The sequence below is a fragment of the Oncorhynchus gorbuscha genome, linkage group LG24 (assembly GCF_021184085.1).
Source record: "Oncorhynchus gorbuscha isolate QuinsamMale2020 ecotype Even-year linkage group LG24, OgorEven_v1.0, whole genome shotgun sequence".
Lineage (NCBI taxonomy): Eukaryota > Metazoa > Chordata > Actinopteri > Salmoniformes > Salmonidae > Oncorhynchus > Oncorhynchus gorbuscha.
This window is the reverse complement of record NC_060196.1, coordinates 1,688,506-1,695,075: the sequence shown is the minus strand read 5'-3', so window position 1 is coordinate 1,695,075 and position 6,570 is coordinate 1,688,506.

Here is a 6,570-nt window from a genome sequence, read left to right as displayed (position 1 = left end):
AGAGAGAATAAATTGGCACAGGAAACTGGATTGAGGGTAAATGGGAGAGATTGAGAATCATCTTTTGTGGACATGTGCCTGTATTCGTTTGTGTGTGTGTGTGTGTGTGTGTGTGTGTGTGTGTGTGTGTGTGTGTGTGTGTGTGTGTGTGTGTGTGTGTGTGTGTGTGTGTGTGTGTGTGTGTGTGTGTGTGTGTGTGTGTGTGTGTGTGTGTGTGTGTGTGTGTGTGTGTGTGTGTGTGTGTGTGTGTGGCAGCAGTAGAGAGGCAGATGCTGCTGGAGCTCCAGGCCTCTTGTTTTGCGGCCTTCTGCGGATATTGCTACCGTGCCAACCTCAGCTCTCATCCACCTCCAATCAGCACTCAGCTCTCATCCACCTCCAATCAGCACCCAGCTGTCATCCACCTCCAATCAGCACCCAGCTGTCATCCACCTCCAATCAGCACCCAGCTCTCATCCACCTCCAATCAGCACTCAGCTCTCATCCACCTCCAATCAGCACCCAGCTGTCATCCACCTCCAATCAGCACCCAGCTGTCATCCACCTCCAAACAGCACCCAGCTGTCATCCACCTCCAATCAGCACTCAGCTCTCATCCACCTCCAATCAGCACTCAGCTTTCATCCACCTCCAATCAGCACTCAGATGTCATCCACCTCCAATCAGCACTCAGATGTCATCCACCTCCAATCAGCACTCAGATGTCATCCACCTCCAATCAGCACTCAGATGTCATCCACCTCCAATCAGCACTCAGATGTCATCCACCTCCAATCAGCACTCAGATGTCATCCACCTCCAATCAGCACTCAGCTCTCATCCACCTCCAACCCAGGGTGGAACACAGTTAACATAGACACACACACTAATACACACACACTAATACACACACACACACACACACACTAATACACACACACTAATACACACACACACACACACACTAATACAAACACACTAATACACACACACACTAATAGACACACACACACACACTAATACACACACACTAATACACACACACTAATACACACACACACACACACACACACTAATACACACACACACACTAATGCACACACACTAATACACACACAAACTAATCCACACACACACTAATACACACACACTAATACACACACACACTAATACACACACACTAATCCACACACACACTAATGCACACACACACATTAATACACACAAATGAATACACACATACTAATACACACCCACTAACACACACACACAAACACTAATACACACACACACACACACACACACTAATACACACACATTAATACACACAAATGAATACACACATACTAATACACACCCACTAACACACACACACAAACACTAATACACACACACACACACACTAATACACGCAAAAACTCTAACACACACACAACTAATACACACACACTGATACATACACACACACAAACACTACTACACACACACACTAATACACACTAATACACACACATACACTAATACACACACACTAATACACACACACACTAATACACACACTAATACACACACACACTAATACACACAAACACTAATACACACACACACACTAATACACACAAACACTAATACACACACACACACTAATACACACAAACACTAATACACACACACTAAAAACACACACACGCAAACACACACACTAATACACACACACTAATACACACATACACACAAACACTAATACACACACACTAATACGCACACATGCAAAAACACTAATAAACACGCAATAATAAACACACAACTCACTAATACACACACACACACACACACTACTTCACAAACACAAACACTAATACACACACAATCAAATGTGGAGACACACATGGGTATTTGTGCACAGTCTCACACACACACATCTATACACACGGACATAGACACACACCTACACAGACACACACACACATCTACACAATCACACACATCTACACACACCTACAAACACACACACCTACAAACACACACACCTACAAACACACACAAACACACACACACTAAGGTGTACATTCTAATATTGAGTGTTGTGGGGATTAGATGGTTCTGGGCTGGGTCAGTTCATTAAGAGGGTTGGAGGTAGACTGTTAGATGGTTCTGGGTCAGTTCATTAAGAGGTAGACTGTTAGATGGTTCTGGGTCAGTTCATTAAGAGGTAGACTGTTAGATGGTTCTGGGTCAGTTCATTAAGAGGTAGACTGTTAGATGGTTCTGGGTCAGTTCATTAAGAGGTAGACTGTTAGATGGTTCTGGGTCAGTTCATTTTTTTTTTCTTACCTTGAGCCCCACATATTTAAAAAAAAATATATATATATATAGAGAGAGAGAGAGGACAATGGAGGAGTGATGAGAGAGAGAGAGAGAGACAATGGAGGAGTGATGAGAGAGAGAGAGAGAGAGAGAGAGAGAGAGAGAGAGAGAGAGAGAGAGAGAGAGAGAGAGAGAGAGAGAGAGAGAGCGAGAGAGAGAGAGGACAATGGAGGAGTGATGGTAGGGGGGGTTGCTTGCCTGTTTTGAGCCCCACATATTTAAAAAAAATATATACCCTTTTTTGGTAGGGGGGGTGCTTGCCTGTTTTTCATGTCAAGGGATCGGTGGCAGCTAGTAGACCGGTGACGACGACCGCCAAGCGCCGCCCGAACAGGAAGAGGAGCCACCTTCAGTGGGAATTGTGTCAATCGGCCATGCTTTCAATGAAGCATTATTTGTACCGTGCTCAAAACAGCCGTTAACTCAGAGGACCATCGCTCCACCTTCCTGTTCGAGTACAGCACAGTACAACAAGGTGAGTCCAAAATATGTATTGAATGCTGCTGTATAAATGATGTAACATGTCAGAGAGATATTATGTTCACTGTAGCTCAGAAAGTAATACTAAGTGTATGTTGTGTAGTAAGCTGTTAGTAGCCCACGTGCCTCACCCTAATAACTTGACCTATTTACCCCTCTTAATTTCACCTACTGTTCCAACTGTTCTACAGTAGACATTAACCTGTTTTAGAGAAATGTAATGAATTTATTTTTGTAAGAACTTTCAGTGTCTGCTTATATGCCCCCTTTATTTATCCTACGGTTCTGACTTGGTGTATAGGGAGAACACTGTAAGAACAGCCCATGTTCTGAATTCTGTTGCTGTACATTCCAAAAGTGCTAAACAAATAGTTACTGACTAATGTCACGTCCGTCCTACCTCGTTCGTTGTCTTAATCAAAATTACGATTATACACTTGTTTGTCCATAGTTTGTACATCTCAATTGTTATCAGAAACCACATTTGTTTAAGCAAGTCAGCCATATCAAGGCAGTAGATGAGGTTGAAAGAACTGTTTCGCTGCCAGACAAGGCTCCGCTGATAGCCAGGCGTAGCAGTGGTAAAATGTTGGGACTCTGCTGTTGGGACTCTGCTGTTGGGACTCTTGACTCTGCTGTTGGGACTCTTGACTCTGCTGTTGGGACTCTTGACTCTGCTGTTGGGACTCTGCTGTTGGGACTCTGCTGTTGGGACTCTGCTGTTGGGACTCTGCTGTTGGGACTTTTGACTCTGCTGTTGGGACTCTTAACTCTGCTGTTGGGACTCTGCTGTTGGGACTCTGCTGTTGGGACTCTGCTGTTGGGACTCTGCTGTTGGGACTCTGCTGTTGGGACTCTTGACTCTGCTGTTGGGACTCTTGACTCTGCTGTTGGGACTCTTGACTCTGCTGTTGGGACTCTGCTGTTGGGACTCTGCTGTTGGGACTCTTGACTCTGCTGTTGGGACTCTGCTGTTGGGACTCTTGACTCTGCTGTTGGGACTCTGCTGTTGGGACTCTGCTGTTGGGACTCTTGACTCTGCTGTTGGGACTCTGCTGTTGTGACTCTGCTTTTGGGACTCTTGACTCTGCTGTTGGGACTCTGCTGTTGGGACTCTGCTGTTGGGACTCTGCTGTTGGGACTCTGCTGTTGGGATTCTTGACTCTGCTGTTGGGACTCTTAACTCTGCTGTTGGGACTCTGCTGTTGGGACTCTGCTGTTGGGACTCTGCTGTTGGGACTCTTGACTCTGCTGTTGGGACTCTGCTGTTGGGACTCTTGACTCTGCTGTTGGGACTCTGCTGTTGGGACTCTGCTGTTGGGACTCTTGACTCTGCTGTTGGGACTCTGCTGTTGTGACTCTGCTTTTGGGACTCTTGACTCTGCTGTTGGGACTCTTGACTCTGCTGTTGGGACTCTGCTGTTGGGACTCTGCTGTTGGGACTCTGCTGTTGGGACTCTGCTGGTGGGACTCTTGACTCTGCTGTTGGGACTCTGCTGTTGGGACTCTGCTGTTGGGACTCTGCTGTTGGGACTCTGCTGTTGGGACTCTTGACTCTGCTGTTGGGACTCCTGACTCTGCTGTTGGGACTCTGCTGTTGGGACTCTGCTGTTGGGACTCCTGACTCTGCTGTTGGGACTCTGCTGTTGGGACTCTTGACTCTGCTGTTGGGACTCTGCTGTTGGGACTCTGCTGTTGGGACTCTGCTGATGGGACTCTGCTGTTGGGACTCTGCTGTTGGGACTCTGCTGTTGGGACTCTGCTGTTGGGACTCTTGACTCTGCTGTTGGGACTCTTGACTCTGCTGTTGGGACTCTGCTGTTGGGACTCTTGACTCTGCTGTTGGGACTCTTGACTCTGCTGTTGGGACTCTTGACTCTGCTGTTGGGACTCTGCTGTTGGGACTCTGCTGTTGGGACTCTGCTGTTGGGACTCTTGACTCTGCTGTTGGGACTCTGCTGTTGGGACTCTGCTGTTGGGACTCTGCTGTTGGGACTCTGCTGTTGGGACTCTTGACTCTGCTGTTGGGACTCCTGACTCTGCTGTTGGGACTCTGCTGTTGGGACTCTGCTGTTGGGACTCCTGACTCTGCTGTTGGGACTCTGCTGTTGGGACTCTTGACTCTGCTGTTGGGACTCTGCTGTTGGGACTCTGCTGTTGGGACTCTGCTGATGGGACTCTGCTGTTGGGACTCTGCTGTTGGGACTCTGCTGTTGGGACTCTGCTGTTAGGACTCTTGACTCTGCTGTTGGGACTCTTGACTCTGCTGTTGGGACTCTGCTGTTGGGACTCTTGACTCTGCTGTTGGGACTCTTGACTCTGCTGTTGGGACTCTGCTGTTGGGACTCTGCTGTTGGGACTTGACTCTGGTGTTGGGACTCTGGTGTTGGGACTCTGCTGTTGGGACTCTGCTGATGGGACTCTGCTGTTGGGACTCTGCTGATGGGACTCTGCTGTTGGGACTCTGCTGATGGGACTCTGCTGTTGGGACTCTGCTGTTGGGACTCTGCTGTTGGGACAGTAGGACCCTAACAGTTTGTGGGCACTGTTTGTCACCGTGAAGGTGGTATTATTGTATTGTTGTAGTGTTATGCTGTGTAGTGGCTGTACTGACTTACAGACCACTTCTTTTTCTTTTCCTCCACCAAGATTTACATGTCATGCTAAAATCCCCCCGAGGTCCTTTCATCTCCTCAGATATCTTCAGGTCTCCTCAGCTCTCCTCAGCTCTCCTCAGCTCTCCTCAGCTCTCCTCAGCTCTCCTCAGCTCTCCTCAGATCTCCTCAGATGTCTTCAGGTCTCCTCAGATGTCCTCCGGTCTCATCAGGTCTCTTCAGCTCTCCTTAGCTCTCCTCAGATCTCCTCAGATATCTTCAGGTCTCTTCAGATGTCCTCCGGTCTCCTCAGGTCTCCTCAGCTCTCCTCAGCTCTCCTCAGATCTCCTCAGATGTCTTTAGGTCTCTTCAGATGTCCTCCGGTCTCTTCAGCTCTCCTCAGCTCTCCTCAGATCTCCTCAGATGTCTTCAGGTCTCCTCAGATGTCCTCCGGTCTCATCAGGTCTCTTCAGCTCTCCTTAGCTCTCCTCAGATCTCCTCAGATGTCTTCAGGTCTCTTCAGATGTCCTCCGGTCTCCACAGGTCTCCTCAGGTCTCTTCAGATGTCTTCAGGTCTCTTCAGATGTCCTCCGGTCTCCACAGGTCTCCTAAGGTCTCCTCAAATGTCTTCAGATCTCCGCTGGTCTACTCTTATATAATCAGGTTTCCTCATGTCTCCTCAGATGTCCTCAGGTTGTCTGTATGTGCAGGTTGTCCCACCAGGAAAGCAGTTATCTCTAATGTAGGTGTTCTCAGGTTGTCCCACCAGGAAATTAGTTATCTCTAATGTAGGTGTTCTCAGGTTGTCCCACCAGGAAAGTAGTTATCTCTAATGTAGGTGTGCTCAGGTTGTCCCACCAGGAAAGTAGTTATCTCTAATGTAGGTGTTCTCAGGTTGTCCCACCAGGAAAGTAGTTATCTCTAATGTAGGTGTTCTCAGGTTGTCCCACCAGGAAAGTAGTTATCTCTAATGTAGGTGTGCTCAGGTTGTCCCACCAGGAAATTAGTTATCTCTAATGTAGGTGTTCTCAGGTTGTCCCACCGGGAAAGTAGTTATCTCTAATGTAGGTGTGCTCAGGTTGTCCCACCAGGAAAGTAGTTATCTCTAATGTAGGTGTTCTCAGGTTGTCCCACCAGGAAATTAGTTATC